This window comes from Bufo bufo, chromosome 5 (assembly GCF_905171765.1).
Source record: "Bufo bufo chromosome 5, aBufBuf1.1, whole genome shotgun sequence".
In the NCBI taxonomy this organism is placed as follows: Eukaryota; Metazoa; Chordata; class Amphibia; order Anura; family Bufonidae; genus Bufo; species Bufo bufo.
Window position 1 is genome coordinate 522,498,534 of NC_053393.1, and position 19,316 is coordinate 522,517,849.

Sequence of the window (19,316 nt, forward strand, 5' to 3'; positions counted from 1 at the left end):
CGATTTTCAGCAAAAAATCGGGAATTCGAATATAAAGATTGATTCCACCCTGCTTCTTGCTATATAGCGAATATTTGAAAAAACTAATGTAGAATCGATCAATTTAACTAATATAGTGGTATAATCTTCTTTGTCTAATAGTTGTAACTTTTTTTCGCTTCTGAACTTCAGATTTAAAAACTTAAAAAAAAGATTATAGCATTATATTAGCTAAATTGCTCTATGTTTGTATTTAGTGAATATTCGCTATTACTATATATTCTTGTTTTAGAACATGACGAATATTCTGAAAAACGAATATATAGCAATATAGCAAATATATTCGTTATTTAGAATATTCGTATTTTTTTTATCTATATGAAAACATGATTCCTTCCTGCTTAAGTTGCTTGTGGGCCAATGACTCATTGGCCCACAAGCAAGAAGCAGTGAGGAATCATGTTTTCAGATGTAAAAAAATCACGAATATCCGATATAGCGAATATATAGCACTATATTCTAAATATTCGCGAATTAGCAAAGTTGCGAAATTCGCAAAAAAAATCGTTATTCGAATATTCGCGCTCAACACTAGTAATTATATGTATTTTACATTTGGCGAATACATTTTTCAATTGGCTCCTCAATATTTTTTTTAGTCTGGAGAGCTGTCCTGATGCCGATAGAAGAAGCGTGGCGAAATGTACGTCGGGTTGTTCTGCCCCCCCAGCTCTTGGTCTGTATGATTTCCCACGTTATGTTTATTATTCATTGCCTGTATTTTGGATAGTTTTATGTGTTACTGGGACTATTGTGGACGAACGTTGGGTTAACTCAGCCCATGTAGGAAATGAATACATATTTGAGCTGTTTAAATATCTGCCTATATAGAATAACACCTATTTGCATTTGACTGTATATTAATAATGGTGTGTGACTATATTTACATAGGAATATTGGGGATAGATGTTTTCCCTGTCACGATATCTTACTTACAGGTGAGATATACATGTGGACCAACAACTGGGGGGTCTGTCATTTGCTCAGCACCTTATGCATGTACTGTTTTACCATTTATATTATTTACTTAATGTATGTCTTTTGATGTGATATAATAAAGATGTTTTTGTACTGCATGTGTGATATTGATGATTTGGTTTTGCCGCCACCTACAGACTCTGTCATTGGGCCACTCTGTGGCCTCTTGATGCTGCCGCCACCACCTTCACACTCTGTCATTGTGCCACTCTGTGGCCTCCTTATGCTGCTGCCACCTCCAGATCCTGTCATTGTGGCCTCCTGATGCTGCCGCCACCACCTTCACACTCTGTCATTGTGCCACTCTGTGGTCTCCTCATGCTGCTTTCACCTCACCACAATGTCATAGGGTCACTCTGTGGACTTCTTATGCTGTTCCCACCCTCCCTACTTCATGACTGGGCCACTATTTAGCCTTTTGGCCTGGCTGACATCATCATTTTTTTTATTTATTTTTATTTAACATCTTTATTATTATACAAACAGTACACAAAAATGTAATTAGTAATTGGTATACATTTTTCAACCCCCCCTATTCTTTCCCCCCCTTGATACCCCCCCGAGCCTGATGCGTGAACCCCCGCCTCCCCACCCAGCCCCCCTTGAATAAATAAGGAGAAGGGAGGAGAGAAAAGGGGGCAAAAAAAATAAAATAAAAATTATATAAAAAATAAAATAATAATAATAATAATAATAACAATTAGGATAAATTACAGTTGTACAGTCCTATCAGAATTACCAACCGTACCATATCTTAACCCATTTCTCAATTCCACCCCTCTGCTTATAGAGAATCCGCTTATAATTTTTCACCTTATTCACCAGATTTATCCATTTGTTTACTTCTGGGGCCTGTCGTGCAAACCAACTCCGACTAATCAGGACCCTGGCCAATAGTAATATTCTGCCTATTAGAATCTTTTTTTTTTTTTGACTAGTTAGTATCGAGAGATCGTTCAGTAAAAACAATTGTGGCTCAAGAGGAATCTGTGTTTTTAGTTTGTATATAAGAACCTTGGTAATACCACTCCAGTATGCCCCGAGTTCTGGGCATGCCCAGATCATATGTATGTAATCCGCACCGGCAGTATCACATCGAGGACAGTTGGAGGAATCTCTTAATCCACACCTATTAAGCCAAGTAGGGGTAAAGTATAATCTGTGATAAATATTGAACTGTATTAGAACGTGATTAAAGTTGTGGGATTGTACATCTGGGTTAGTAAAAATACTCCCCCACCTTACACTTTGTATATTTGGGCAATCCCTCACCCAAGCCTTTTGCCCTGGTGATTGTGTCTCGGAAAACCGTGAATTAATTAATAATTTATATATATTGGAAATCTTCATTCTTACTGGTGCCTTCCCAAACCTCTCATTAAGCGGGGAGGAATTATCTATTTCTAACAGTGATTTATTATCTAAACTAGCAAGTGCCGAACGAAGCTGAAAATACCTAAACCATGACAAATTCTCTACACTATGTGATAATTCCACAAACGGCATAATTTCTCCATTATTAACAACCTGTGCCAGGAAAAGAATCCCATTCTTTTGCCAGAATTGATCCTGTGCTATACCATCTAATATCTGTAAGTGTGTGTTGTGCCAAAGAGGCGTGAATGTGAGTGATCGTTTTACTTCCAACCATTCTCTAGTAACAGCCCACATTTTCATTAATAGTTTTATAGTCCCTTTATGCCCCCAGTCCCTATTAGTCAACAACCCCGATTCCAAAAGCGTAAATATATTATTATGTGGAGAGCTTCTTACTAGGCTACTTAAGAAAGTGTTGTTTGGCCACTCACTGCACATCCATAACTGGGCGGCAATGAAATAGCCTTTGAAACATGGAAGGTTTAGACCCCCATGGTCCAAAGGCTTATAAAAGTATTCCAATTTGAGTCTCACACGTTTTCTTCCCCAAATCAAATCGTTGATTATTCTTTCCATTAATTTGAAATATTTTTCCTCTATCCAAATAGGTAAATTCCTAAGGACATAGAGGAATTGGGGTAGAATTACCATTTTAACCAGTGAAACTCGATCCGCTCTGGATAAGGGAAGTCTTAGCCAAATCCCTATTTTTGCTCTTAATTTGGTTATCAATGGGGTCAGGTTAAGATGTACCGAGTCTTCCACCTTGGGAGATATCGTCATACCCAAGTATTGAAAGGTGTCAACCATATCTAGCTGGGTTATCAAGGATTCCTCTTGAGGTACTGAGTCTATTGGCATCAGAATAGTCTTTGACCAGTTTATATCTAGGCCTGATACCCCACCAAATAGTTTAACATTATGAATAATTCTTGGGATGGGTTTCTCTGTGTTATCTGCAAAAAAAAGAACATCGTCTGCATATAAGGAAATAAGATCTTCCTCTCCCAGTATTCCAAAGCCTTTAATTTGAGGATCCTGCCTAACAGCCAGAGACAAGGACTCAATGTAGATATCGAATAGGAGTGGAGATAGTGGGCAACCCTGACGGGTACCTCTGTTTAGATCAAAGCTCAAAGTAAGACTCCCATTGAGACTCAGCCTGGCCGTAGGGGACCTATAAAGTGTCTTAATCATATTTATAAATCTCTCCCCGAAGCCCATCCTCGCCAAAACCTTCCAGAGAAACCGCCACTCCACCCTGTCGAAGGCCTTTGAGGCATCTAGAGACAGGATGGAGCGAGCAAACCCACCGGGGGCCTGTATATTGGTTAAAAACCGGTGGAGATTATGAAGGGTACCTTGGTTTGGAATGAAACCGTTCTGGTCCGGGTGGACAACAGAGGCGATCACCCCAGAAAGCCTTGTGGCCAGAATCCTCGCCAGGAGCTTTACATCGGCGTTCAACAGCGAGATCGGCCTGTAGGATCCCATATCTACAGGGTCATTACCTTTTTTGGGAATTAATATTATTACCGCTTCCATCATTGAACCCGGCAGGTTCCCCTCCTCCACCGACTCAGCAAGGACCTCCAACAATCTAGGAAAAACATCCTCTTTAGATCGAACGTAGAATTCGAATGGAAGTCCGTCCGAGCCGGGGGTGGAGTTACCAGCATATAGTTCAATTGCGCCCTCCAGCTCCTGGATAGAGAGATCGGCCTCAAGTACCTTCCTTTGTGCTAAAGTAATAGTGTGAAAAGCTATACCATCAAGATAGGAGTCCATCAATTCATCCGTGATCTCACAATCGGCTCTATAAAGGTCTGAGAAGTAATCGAGGAAGGCCCTCTCTATGGAATCATGTCCCCTAACCATCCTCCCATGGGTCAGTCATATATTATCTATATTTTTTTGGGATTCCTGACTAGAGATCACCCTAGATAAAAGTTTCCCTGGGCGGCCTGTTTCAGTAAAGTATTTTTGCCCTTTGAAGAATAGGCTCTGTTGCGCCTTATCCAACAAGAGGTCGGAGTATGCTTGTACACTCTTCTGCATATTTTCCCTATTTTCCTCTGTCCTATTTATAAAAAAAGATTGCGTAGCTGAGGACACTTGTTCTTTCAGTTTTTTCTCATTTTTCCCATACTCCTTTCTCAAGTTTGCAATATGACTGACCATTATTCCCCTCATATAGGCCTTAAAAGTGTCCCATACCACTTGGATTCTAGCTGACCCATAATTAGCTAGCCAAAATTGGTTTATTTCCTTTTGTATTATTTCATGGTCCTTTATAAATGAAAGCCAATAGGGATTTAGTCTAAAAGGAGACCTCCCTATTTGTTTATCCTGGGCCAGGCAGAATTCAAGGAGTATCGGTAGATGATCCGAGAGTGACCTAGACTCATACTTCATTCGTGTTACGTGACATACATATTTTTTATTGATCAGTGCATGGTCTATTCTAGACATAGATCTACCTGATTTACTAATTCATGAAAAAACCCTTCTCCCTTGGCCCAGACCTTCCCAAACATCCTCAAACCCGGCCTCAAAGCAGAAGCGAGCCAGAGGGAACCCCTGAACCGGGACATCTCCCTCCACGCCCAAAACGACCCTGTTTCCTTTCGGATTCATAACACAATTGAAATCCCCAATAATCAATGTGGGGCATTCTGGCCATTTGTCAATAAATGTTAACAGAGAGTTCAGCACTGAAAACGAGAATGGAGGTGGAATATAAACAAATGCCAGAATGCACATCCTTCCGGCCAACTTGCAGTATAGAAAATCTTCCCTGGTTGTCAACAGAGGACGCCTCGCAAAGAAATTCAATTGCTTTATGAATAAAAACTGTCATTCCCCTAGAATGACTAGAGAGGGTCGAATGGTACGTGTGCGCCGCCCATCCCCTGGTGACCATCCTCGAGGTCTCCCCAGTAAGGTGTGTTTCTATCAAGCATACAATTGCTGGAAGATGTGTACGCATCATGTCGAAAACCGCCTGTCTCTTTCTTTTGTCCCTTAGACCCCTAACATTCCAGGTTAAAATTCTGATGGACATTGTCAACTATAGTAAGAAAGAAAAAAAAACAAAAACAAAAAACGCATCAGAGCTAGAGTTGAGCGAACACCTGGATGTTCGGGTTCGAGAAGTTCGGCCGAACTTCGCGGAAATGTTCGGGTTCGGGATCCGAACCCGAACCGAACTTCGTCCCGAACCCGAACCCCATTGAAGTCAATGGGGACCCGAACTTTTGGGCACTAAAAAGGCTGTAAAACATCCCAGGAAAGAGCTAGAGGGCTGCAAAAGGCAGCAACATGTAGGTAAATCCCCTGCAAACAAATGTGGATAGGGAAATGAATTAAAATAAAAATAAAAAAAATAAAAATGACCCAATATCAATTGGACAGAGGTCCCATAGCAGAGAATCTGGCTTCACGTCAGCAGAGAATCAGTCTCTTCATGCCATAGCAAAGAATCTGGCTTCATGTCAGCACAGAATCAGTCTCTTCATGCCATAGCAGAGAATCTGGCTTCATGTCAGCACAGAATCAGTCTTCATGTCATAGCAGAGAATCAGGCTTCACGTCACCCACCACTGGAACAGGCCACTGTCACACATTTAGGCCTCGGCACCCAGACAGAGGAGAGCGGTCCCGTAACAGAGAATCTGGCCTTATGTCAGCGCAGAATCTGTCTTCATGTCATAGCAGAGAATCAGGCTTCACGTCACCCACCACTGGAACAGGCCACTGTCACACATTTAGGCCCCGGCACCCAGACAGAGGAGAGAGGTCCTGTAACAGAGAATCTGGCCTTATGTCAGCGCAGAATCAGTCTTCATGTCATAGCAGAGAATCAGGCTTCACGTCACCCACCACTGGAACAGGCCACTGTCACATATTTAGGCCCAGGCACCCAGGCAGAGGAGAGAGGTCGCGTGACAGAGAATCTGGCTTCATGTCAGCACAGAATAAGTCTTCATGTCATAGCAGAGAATCAGGCTTCACGTCACCCTCCACTGGAACAGGCCACTGTCACACATTTAGGCCCCGGCACCCAGACAGAGGAGAGGTTCATTCAACTTTGGGTTGCCCCGCAATATAATGGTAAAATGAAATTTAAAATAGTATTGAATGAGGAAGTGCCCTGGAGTAGAATAATATATTGTTAAGGGGAGGTAGTTAATATCTAATCTGCACAAGGGATGGACAGGTCCTGTGGGATCCATGCCTGGTTCATTTTTATGAACGTCAGCTTGTCCACATTGGCTGTAGACAGGCAGCTGCGTTTGTCTGTAATGACGCCCCCTGCCGTGCTGAATACACGTTCAGACAAAACGCTGGCCGCCGGGCAGGCCAGCACCTCCAAGGCATAAAAGGCTAGCTCTGGCCACGTGGACAATTTCGAGACCCAGAAGTTGAATGGGGCCGAACCATCAGTCAGTACGTGGAGGGGTGTGCACAGGTACTGTTCCACCATGTTAGTGAAATGTTGCCTCCTGCTAACACGTTCCGTATCAGGTGGTGGTGCACTTAGCTGTGGCGTGTTGACAAAACTTTTCCACATCTCTGCCATGCTAACCCTGCCCTCAGAGGAGCTGGGCGTGACACAGCTGCGTTGGCGACCTCTTGCTCCTCCTCTGCCTTCGCCTTGGGCTTCCACTGGTTCCCCTGTGACATTTGGGAATGCTCTCAGTAGCGCGTCTACCAACGTGCGCTTGTACTCGCGCATCTTCCTATCACACTCCAGTGTAGGAAGTAAGGTAGGCACATTGTCTTTGTACCGGGGATCCAGCAGGGTGGCAACCCAGTAGTCCTCACACGTTAAAATGTGGGCAACTCTGCTGTCGTTGCGCGGTCACTGCAGCATATAGTCGCTCATGTGTGCCAAGCTGCCCAGAGGTAAGGACAAGCTGTCCTCTGTGGGAGGCGTATCGTCATCGTCCTGTGTTTCCCCCCAGCCACGCACCAGTGATGGGCCCGAGCTGCTTTGGGTTCCACCTCGCTGTGAACATGCTTCATCCTCATCCTCCTCCACCTCCTCCTCATCCTCGTCCTCCTCGTCCTCCAGTAGTGGGCCCTGTCTGGCCACATTTGTACCTGGCCTCTGCTGTTGCAAAAAACCTCCCTCTGAGTCACTTCGAAGAGACTGGCCTGAAAGTGCTAAAAATGACCGCTCTTCCTCCTCTTCCTCCTGGGCCACCTCCTCTTCCATCATCGCCCTAAGTGTTTTCTCAAGGAGACATAGAAGTGGTATTGTAACGCTGATAACGGCGTCATCGCCACTGGCCATGTTGGTGGAGTACTCGAAACAGCGCAACAAGGCACACAGGTCTCGCATGGAGGCCCAGTCATTGGTGGTGAAGTGTGTCTGATCCACAGTGCGACTGACCCGTGCGTGCTGCAGCTGAAACTCCACTATGGCCTGCTGCTGCTCGCACAGTCTGTCCAGCATATGCAAGGTGGAGTTCCACCTGGTGGGTACGTCGCATATGAGGCGGTGAGCGGGAAGGCCGAAATTACGCTGTAGCGCAGACAGGCGAGCAGCGGCAGGGTGTGAACGCCGGAAGCGCGAACAGACGGCCCGCACTTTATGCAGCAGCTCTGACATGTCGGGGTAGTTGCGAATGAACTTCTGCACCACCAAATTCAGCACATGCGCCAGGCAAGGGATGTGCGTCAAACCGGCTAGTCCCAGAGCTGCAACGAGATTTCGCCCATTATCGCACACCACCAGGCCGGGCTTGAGGCTCACCGGCAGCAACCACTCGTCGGTCTGTTGTTCTATACCCCGCCACAACTCCTGTGCGGTGTGGGGCCTGTCCCCCAAACATATGAGTTTCAGAATGGCCTGCTGACGTTTACCCCGTGCTGTGCTGAAGTTGGTGGTGAAGGTGTGTGGCTGACTGGATGAGCAGGTGGAAGAAGAGGAGGAGGAAGCTAAGTAGGAGGAGGAAGAGACAGGAGGCAAAGAATGTTGCCCTGCGATCCTTGGCGGCGGAAGGACGTGCGCCAAACAGATCTCCGCCTGGGGCCCAGCCACCACTACATTTACCCAGTGTGCAGTTAGGGAGATATAGCGTCCCTGGCCGTGCTTACTGGTCCACGTATCTGTGGTTAGGTGGACCTTGCCACAGATGGCGTTGCGCAGTGCACACTTGATTTTATCGGACACTTGTTTGTGCAGGGAAGGCACGGCTCTCTTGGAGAAGTAGTGGCAGCTGGGAACAACATACTGTGGGACAGCAAGTGACATGAGCTGTTTGAAGCTGTGTGTGTCCACCAGCCTAAATGACAGCATTTCATAGGCCAGTAGTTTAGAAATGCTGGCATTCAGGGCCAGGGATCGAGGGTGGCTAGGTGGGAATTTACGCTTTCTCTCAAATGTTTGTGAGATGGAGAGCTGAACGCTGCCGTGTGACATGGTTGAGATGCTTGGTGACGCAGGTGGTGGTGTTGGTGGTACATCCCATGTTTGCTGGGCGGCAGGTGCCAACATTCTTCCAGAGGCAGAGGAAGAGGCCGAGGCGGCAGCAGCAGCAGCAGAAGAGGCCGAGGCGGCGGCAGCAGCAGAAGAGGCCGAGGCGGCAGCAGCAGAAGAGGCAGCAGGGGGAGCCTGAGTGACTTCCTTGTTTTTAAGGTGTTTACTCCACTGCAGTTCATGCTTTGCATGCAGGTGCCTGGTCATGCAGGTTGTGCTAAGGTTCAGAACGTTAATGCCTCGCTTCAGGCTCTGATGGCACAGCGTGCAAACCACTCGGGTCTTGTCGTCAGCACATTGTTTGAAGAAGTGCCATGCCAGGGAACTCCTTGAAGCTGCCTTTGGGGTGCTCGGTCCCAGATGGCGGCGGTCAGTAGCAGGCGGAGTCTCTTGGCGGCAGGTGTTCTGATTTTGCCCACTGCTCCCTCTTTTGCTACGCTGTTGGCTCGGTCTCACCACTGCCTCTTCCTCCGAACTCTGAAAGTCAGTGGCACGACCTTCATTCCATGTGGGGTCTAGGACCTCATCGTCCCCTGCATCGTCTTCCACCCAGTCTTGACCCCTGACCTCCTGTTCAGTCTGCACACTGCAGAAAGACGCAGCAGTTGGCACCTGTGTTTCATCATCATCAGAGACGTGCTGAGGTGGTATTCCCATGTCCTCATCATCAGGAAACATAAGTGGTTGTGCGTTAGTGCATTCTATCTCTTCCACCCCTGGTGAAGGGCTAGGTGGATGCCCTTGGGAAACCCTGGCAGCAGAGTCTTCAAACAGCATAAGAGACTGCTGCATAACTTGAGGCTCAGACAGTTTCCCTGATATGCATGGGGGTGATGTGACAGACTGATGGGCTTGGTTTTCATGCGCCATCTGTGCGCTTTCTGCAGAAGACTGGGTGGGAGATAATGTGAACGTGCTGGATGCACTGTCCGCCACCCAATTGACTAAGGCCTGTACCTGCTCAGGCCTTACCATCCTTAGAACGGCATTGGGCCCCACCAAATATCCCTGTAAATTCTGGCGGCTACTGGGACCTGAGGTAGTTGGTACACTAGGACGTGTGGCTGTGGCAGAACGGCCACGTCCTCTCCCAGTACCAGAGGGTCCACTAACACCACCACGACCATGTCCACGTCCGCGTCCACGTCCCTTATTAGATGTTTTCCTCATTGTTCCCGTTCACCACAATTTTGAGAATGGCAAATTTGGGAATAGTTTTTCAACCCAGAACAAAAAGTGTGCTTTTACGGTCACTACAAATAACTTGACCAGCTAAAACAGTACAGATTTGGTTGAATAGAAATGTGAGGCCTGTTTTTTTTTGCGCTGTGTGACAGGTATAGGTTTAATCACAGAATCAGACTTCTATCTGCACGCTAGCGTGTGTCTTAGGTTTTTCTGAATGACACTATCAGTACCTTCAATGTAAGATATCCTTTTTGGGATAGATTTCAAGTAGGCCTCAAATACCAGAAACTAGTTATTTTGAGAATGGCAAATTTGGGAATAGTTTTTCAACCCAGAACAAAAAGTGTGCTTTTACGGTCACTACAAATAACTTGACCAGCTAAAACAGTACAGATTTGGTTGAATAGAGATGTGAGGCCTGTTTTTTTTTGCGCTGTGTGACAGGTATAGGTTTAATCACAGAATCAGACTTCCATCTGCACGCTAGCGTGTGTCTTAGGTTTTTCTGAATGACACTATCAGTACCTTCAATGTAAGATATCCTTTTTGGGATAGATTTCAAGTAGGCCTCAAATACCACAAACTAGTTATTTTGAGAATGGCAAATTTGGGAATAGTTTTTCAATCCCCAAAATAAAAAGTGCTTTTACGGTCACTACAAATAACTTGACCAGCTAAAACAGTACAGATTTGGTTGAATAGAGATGTGAGGCCTGTTTTTTTTTGCGCTGTGTGACAGGTATAGGTTTAATCACAGAATCAGACTTCTATCTGCACGCTAGCGTGTGTCTTAGGTTTTTCTGAATGACACTATCAGTACCTTCAATGTAAGATATCCTTTTTGGGATAGATTTCAAGTAGGCCTCAAATACCACAAACTAGTTATTTTGAGAATGGCAAATTTGGGAATAGTTTTTCAATCCAGAAAATAAAAAGTGCTTTTACGGTCACTACAAATAACTTGACCAGCTAAAACAGTACAGATTTGGTTGAATAGAGATGTGAGGCCTGTTTTTTTTTGCGCTGTGTGACAGGTATAGGTTTAATCACAGAATCAGACTTCTATCTGCACGCTAGCGTGTGTCTTAGGTTTTTCTGAATGACACTATCAGTACCTTCAATGTAAGATATCCTTTTTGGGATAGATTTCAAGTAGGCCTCAAATACCAGAAACTAGTTATTTTGAGAATGGCAAATTTGGGAATAGTTTTTCAACCCAGAACAAAAAGTGTGCTTTTACGGTCACTACAAATAACTTGACCAGCTAAAACAGTACAGATTTGGTTGAATAGAGATGTGAGGCCTGTTTTTTTTTGCGCTGTGTGACAGGTATAGGTTTAATCACAGAATCAGACTTCTATCTGCACGCTAGCGTGTGTCTTAGGTTTTTCTGAATGACACTATCAGTACCTTCAATGTAAGATATCCTTTTTGGGATAGATTTCAAGTAGGCCTCAAATACCACAAACTAGTTATTTTGAGAATGGCAAATTTGGGAATAGTTTTTCAATCCAGAAAATAAAAAGTGCTTTTACGGTCACTACAAATAACTTGACCAGCTAAAACAGTACAGATTTGGTTGAATAGAGATGTGAGGCCTGTTTTTTTTTGCGCTGTGTGACAGGTATAGGTTTAATCACAGAATCAGACTTCTATCTGCACGCTAGCGTGTGTCTTAGGTTTTTCTGAATGACACTATCAGTACCTTCAATGTAAGATATCCTTTTTGGGATAGATTTCAGGTAGGCCTCAAATACCACAAACTAGTTATTTTGAGAATGGCAAATTTGGGAATAGTTTTTCAATCCAGAAAATAAAAAGTGCTTTTACGGTCACTACAAATAACTTGACCAGCTAAAACAGTACAGATTTGGTTGAATAGAGATGTGAGGCCTGTTTTTTTTTGCGCTGTGTGACAGGTATAGGTTTAATCACAGAATCAGACTTCTATCTGCACGCTAGCGTGTGTCTTAGGTTTTTCTGAATGACACTATCAGTACCTTCAATGTAAGATATCCTTTTTGGGATAGATTTCATGTATGCCTCAAATACCAGAAACTAGTTATTTTGAGAATGGCTAATTTGGGAATAGTTTTTCAACCCAGAAAAAAAAGTGTGCTTTTACGGTCACTACAAATAACTTGACCAGCTAAAACAGTACAGATTTGGTTGAATAAAGATGTGAGGCCTGTTTTTTTTTTGCGCTGTGTGACAGGTATAGGTTTAATCACAGAATCAGACTTCTATCTGCACGCTAGCGTGTGTCTTAGGTTTTTCTGAATGACACTATCAGCACCTTCAATGTAAGATATCCTTTTTGGGATAGATTTCAAGTAGGCCTCATATACCAGAAACTAGTTATTTTGAGAATGGCAAATTTGGGAATAGTTTTTCAACCCAGAACAAAAAGTGTGCTTTTACGGTCACTACAAATAACTTGACCAGCTAAAACAGTACAGATTTGGTTGAATAGAAATGTCAGGTCTATTTTTTAGGCGCTGGGTGACAGGCTCAACTTGCCCCTGATGTAGTTTATGGCCAAAAAATAACTACACTGTTGATGGTTAAATGCACTTGGGTGACACAGGCTCAGCCTGCACCAGATGTAGTATATGGCCAAAAAATAATCAGACTGTTGATGGTTAAATGCACTTCGGTGACACAGGCTCAGCCTGCAGCTGATGTAGTATATGGCCAAAAAATAACCAGACTGTTGATGGTTAAATGCACTTGGGTGACACAGGCTCAGCCTGCAGCTGATGTAGGATATAGCACAAAATAACCACACTATTGATGGTTAAATACACTTGGTGATAGCTTGTGCTGGCGCACCACAAGTCACGAAATGGCCGCGGATCAGCCCAGAAAAAAAGTGATCTAAAAACGCTCTGGGCAGCCTCAAAAAAGTGAGCAAGTCAATATTAGCACTTCAATGATCCACAGCTGCAGATCGATCACAGAATGAAGTCTTTTTTAGGAGTTAATCTGCCTAATCTCGCCCTAACGTCGCAGCTGCAACCTCTCCCTATGCTTGAATCAGCAGAGTGACGTGCAGCGCTACGTGAACCAAGCTTATATAGAGCCTGGGTCACATGCTGCACTGGCCAATCACAGCCATGCCAATAGTAGGCAAGGCTGTGATGGCCTCTTGGGGCAAGTAGTATGACGCTTCTTGATTGGCTGCTTTGCAGCCTTTTTAAAAAGCGCCAAGAAAGCGCCGAACACCGAACCCGAACACAGACTTTTACGAAAAGGTTCGGGTCCGTGTCACGGACACCCCAAAATTCGGTACGAACCCGAACTATACAGTTCGGGTTCGCTCATCCCTAATCAGAGCCCGTCCCATCCCACCCCCCATACTAGTAATCCACCACCTTAAATTGCAGCAGATTTCTCACCTGTGGCCCTCCCTCCCAACCTCCCCTTCCTGCTCAGACCTCCCTACTAGGATAGGAAAGAGAAACTTTAAACTAACTCTAATAATTATTATTTATCCCAGCCACTCCCTCTACAGTATATTTAGATCACATATTATTATGTTCAAGCCAGTCCGCGGCTTTTTCCGAGGTGTCAAAAAACAGAGTGGTGTCTTTAAAAATAATCCAGAGTTTTGCTGGAAAAATAAGTGAATATTTAATGTCCTTTTCTCTTAGCCTCTTTTTAACAGCCATAAACGAACGTCTCTTTTCCTGAATATCCTTTGAGAAATCAGGAAAGAAAGCCAGTCTATTCCCATCATATAGAACGGGCGAGCATTCCCGCGCCCTTCTTAGTACTATATCTCTGTCCCTTGAGACGAGCATCTTAGCAAGGAGTGTTCGCTGTTGTTGCCCAGGGATTGGTTTCCCACCCGGGACGCGATTGGCTCTTTCCACCATAAACATTGGAGAAAAAAAGTCCTTTCCAATGTTCTCCAAAATCAAGGACTGTATAAATTGGATAGGGTTCTTATCTTCCCCACCTTCTCGGACCCCCAATATTCTCACATTATATCTTCGTGACCGATCTTCAAGATCCACTACCTTTCTTTTAAGAAGGTTGAGATCTATCTTCAGTGTTTATTTTTTGGGATTCATTTTGCATTGTTACCAGAGAGCTCTCCACATTAGTAACTCTATCACAGATTTTTTTCAGATCGTCTCTAATCAGTCCCACCTCGGCATGGATTGACCAGAGTTGAGTTGTAATGCCTTGTATTAAGTGCCCATTCTGTTTCACTGCCATTAATATTTATTTTAGTGAAATGTGATCACCCTTAATCGTGTCTTCTCCCTCTGCCACCCCTTCCCCTTGGGGGTACCCAGAGGGTTTTTGTGGTTCTGCCTCCATCACCTCAGTAATGTCAGTCCTTTTTGAACTAATGTCCTTTTGACCACCTCTGGTATTGACCCTTGGGGACTTTAGAAATTGGTCTATTTTTATCCCTTCAAAGGGTTTGGTAGCAGATTTCTGAGCAGAGAGGTCTGTCGACCGCCTACTAGTTTTTGGAGCCATTCCGTATCCCTCTTTTTCTTACCTGCTTCCCCTTCCCTTTTTTTCTCCTTTTTTTCCTTTCTCCTTCTCTCTCTTCTCTTCTCTTTCCCCTTTACTTTCTTTCCCCTCTCCTTTATTTCCTTCCTTCTCTTCTCCACTTTATTTTTGTTTCTTCTGTTTTTTTCTTGCTTTTTATTTATTTTATATACAGTATATATTTTTTTTCCTTTCCTTTTCTTTTTCTTTTTCCTTCTTTTTCCTTTTTCCCTCTCTCCCTTTTTTTTTTTTTTTTAGGATCCTTATCTTCCCTTAGTGCTGCTCATATAAGGTGTAACTTGGAAGCACGCTGGTAGCCTTTCGGTTAGCCTTTGATTGCCTTATTCACCTTTTTAACCAGCATAGGGAAAACCAACCATATACAACGCATAGGGAAAATAGCAACCATCTCACCCGTTTCCACGTGGAGCCACAAGGTGAGGGGATTCACCAGGAAGCCAGCCACTCCGGGAACGCCAGCCAAGAATCTCAGCACAGGAGAATGGAACTGGAGATCCGAAGCACAGCTGTAGCAGACCCCACCACAAACACCAGCAGCGAAGCCTTCAGGCAGCCCTAGCGAAGAATGCAGAGAGGATCAAGCAGAGGGAGCGCCGAGCCGGCAGGAGAGAGGCAGCCGTAACAAACCAAAGCCGATACCGGAGTCCAGGAGAAGGTCCAAGCAGAGGACAAACTTTTGGGAGGAGGAGGATGGAAGTCCGCAACTTACGTTGGGTAAGTGGAGTAAGTGGAGAGGGAGAGCAGGGAGCAGGCTTTAAGGCAGAAGTAGAGGTACAACATCAGCAAGGCTCGGGCCACCAAGTGTATAAGCAGCAGCGTGGATCGAACTACGAAGAGGGTTCCCCCAGGGCTGAAAGGGAAGCCGCAGACCGCAGAGACCTCAGGGAGAGCGGAGGAGGCCGAGACCCGGGAGGAGGAGGAGAAAGCCTGACATCCTACTCCTACATCATCACGCCACTCATCATTTATTTGACTATTCCTCTGATCTGTCAGAAGGAAGGAAAAATGAGACACACAACTGATCCTGTCTATGTAGCAGCTGTAAGGTCTGTATGGTCCCATAAGAATTGGCTTTTGATTTGGTGGCCAAAAGCAGGAGGAATGGGTACAAAACACAGAAGACATGAAAATATTCAGTTCACGTGTCATCTCTGTTTTGGATCCACTGCTATTTTTTGGGCATTAGCAATTCTGATGGATTATTGAGCAAATGCTGACTGAGTGAATGCGGATGCTCCACAGACAGGATCCGTTTTTTGGGGGTTATTGTTATGACTGATCAGAGAAAGGGCAAAATAATCAGTGACGTCATAAAAAACTTACTGCTGACACCCTCTCCACTCTGTCGGGGGGGATCTACTTGTATAAGCGTTTAATAGAACAGGTTCTGTAGAGATCTATGTGGAATCAGCTGACGAGGGTGTAAAAGGAGTGCGCTTCTTCTTGACGCTAACATCGACCTGTACGGCTGAGTTCATACTTGAGTTATTTGGTCAGTTTTGGCCCCGTAACTGCCCAAATAAGTGAAGTGTGCAGTGATTCTAAGAGCGATACCTGTCATCTGCATGTCATACTGACTCACAGTATTATTTCACGGCACAGTGTTCTACACCACTATACAGGCTCTGTGCAGCCAGAAAATAGCCATTTTTTTACGTAATTTGCAGCGAATTTATTCGGATCGACCCAAATTTTTCACAAAAAATTTGGTGAACCGGCGAATCGATTTTTTTTACAAATTCGCTCATCTCTAGCGCTTACATAATGCAGTTTGGCAATTTTCTTGGCCAATGAGCTGGATGATGCTGTTTCTCTTTTCTTGGGAAATCTTCTTCTTTGAACCAGTGACATTTCGCTTGGGAATCAACCTAACACACTGAGCTATTAGGGAATGTGAGAACAGACTGTAAATTGTAGTATACAAGAAGAAAAAGATTTTTCCACCACCAGGAGCAAAACAGTGACAATGCAGTTACATGACAAGAATCTGCAGAACTTATCATATGCTAAATAGCTGCAAGTCCAATTGATGTATGAGATAGCCAAGATGACTGTCTATAAAATGATGGGAGTCTCACGTTCTAAGCTGTAGTAGATGGTGAGATATGGAGCCTGGAAGTCAAAACTTCAAAACATTGTTACCCTTTTGCTTGTCAGTGTACAGTATGTACCAAGATCATGCTGTAGACCATGTAGGTGAGAAATACTATTGTCTAACCTCCAGGATTTATAAAGCTTTCTAAAAGAAAATCTGTAACCAATCACAGCGCAGCTTTCATTTCTTATAGTGCTCCGGAAAAAGAATGCTGTGCTGTGATTGGTTGCTGTGGGCAGATTTTTTAGACAGTTTTGTGTGAGGAAAGCCTAAGGATCCAGTGATGTTCTCCACTTTGCACCGGCACTAACATTTCTATACTATCAGCAATGAATTCACATTCAAACTGTTATGTAATATTTATAGGGATAGTGCGCCTTAAATAATTTATTTTTACTGCATTGACCATAAAATCTTAATGACAGTATGTTACTGACACGTTAAAATGTCATAGGGTGGTGTACCTTATAGACGAGCATGAGCACTTACAGAACAATTACCGCAGCTGAAGGGTTAGTACTCAGAGGTTCAGGGCTATGCAACCTTTACAGGTGCCCCCCAACCTGCTCCATGCAATATACAGCTGTCAAGATTACTGATTGGTGGCAATTATGGCCTGTCTATCAGAGAGGTATCCAGTCAAGGGCTTATGACTTTAACATAGAAATAGGCTACAAATAATGAAAATCTATGGCAGAAACATCTACAGGCTACATAGATATTAAAATGGGTGTCCAAGATATACATTTCTCAACATTGAAATTGTAACTCGAGAAAATGTATGCAAACTGAGAAAGTAGCAGTTCTTGCTAAGATCTGCAGATGATCAAATTTTAATGCACCCAGTTCCAATCTGTGGCATGTGGAAAGGACATAAAAGCCAGATTGAAAACAAAGGTTTTTAGCCACATGACACCTCAAAAAATCAAGTCAAGTTTTGGGATGATTGTGAGATGCCTCCTGTTTGTAGACACCTCTTGTCACAAAGTGAGAGACAGAATCCTTGGACTGAGAGACCTTGGTTTATCACTCCGGCAGATCGCTGCACGCCTAGGACGAGATGTCAGCACTGCTCAACGCAGCGTGTCCTGGTGGTTGGGAGAACAAAGATAAACTGGAAAGACAGCAAGAAGTGCCAAGAGTTAAGCCTCTGCACGGACAGATTGCCTGATTAGAAGAATGGCGCGTAGTGATTAGTGATAAGCGGCAGGGGCAATATTTGAATTTGCGATATTTCGCGAATATTTTGTAGAATATTTGTCATAAATTCTCAAATTCGAGATTATTTTCTTGATTGCGAAAATCGGCAATGTAATATTCGTGTAACGCGCGCTCAATACAGGCGTCGGTCACTTTTGCTACATTTTCCAAGCTGCTAGAAGTTTCCTGAGACTGGAGAAAATGGTTGGCACGGCAGAATATTACAATGGCTTTATATGCAGATAGAGTGCTACAATATATTCGCAATTGCGCTAATCGGCACTAATGATGCAAATATTTTGGCGTAATATGTGAAACTTCACATTTTAGCAGGTCTGACTACTTATTACTGATTGGTGCACTATGTATTGTTGTGACATCACAGCACTATGTCTGTAGCATGTACAGGGAGTGCAGAATTATTAGGCAAGTTGTATTTTTGAGGATTAATTTTATTATTGAACAACAACCATGTTCTCAATGAACCCAAAAAACTCATAAATATCAAAGCTGAATATTTTTGGAGTAGTTTTTAGTTTGTTTTTAGTTTTAGCTATTTTAGGGGGATATCTGTGTGTGCAGGTGACTATTACTGTGCATAATTATTAGGCAACTTAACAAAAAACAAATATATACCGATTTCAATTATTTATTTTTACCAGTGAAACCAATATAACATCTCAACATTCACAAATATACATTTCTGACATTCAAAAACAAAACAAAAACAAATCAGTGACCAATATAGCCACCTTTCTTTGCAAGGACACTCAAAAGCCTGCCATCCATGGATTCTGTCAGTGTTTTGATCTGTTCACCATCAACATTGCGTGCAGCAGCAACCACAGCCTCCCAGACACTGTTCAGAGAGGTGTACTGTTTTCCCTCCTTGTAAATCTCACATTTGATGATGGACCACAGGTTCTCAATGGGGTTCAGATCAGGTGAACAAGGAGGCCATGTCATTAGATTTTCTTCTTTTATACCCTTTCTTGCCAGCCACGCTGTGGAGTACTTGGACGCGTGTGATGGAGCATTGTCCTGCATGAAAATCATGTTTTTCTTGAAGGATGCAGACTTCTTCCTGTACCACTGCTTGAAGAAGGTGTCTTCCAGAAACTGGCAGTAGGACTGGGAGTTGAGCTTGACTCCATCCTCAACCCGAAAAGGCCCCACAAGCTCATCTTTGATGATACCAGCCCAAACCAGTACTCCACCTCCACCTTGCTGGCGTCTGAGTTGGACTGGAGCTCTCTGCCCTTTACCAATCCAGCCACGGGCCCATCCATCTGGCCCATCAAGACTCACTCTCATTTCATCAGTCCATAAAACCTTAGAAAAATCAGTCTTGAGATATTTCTTGGCCCAGTCTTGACGTTTCAGCTTGTGTGTCTTGTTCAGTGGTGGTCGTCTTTCAGCCTT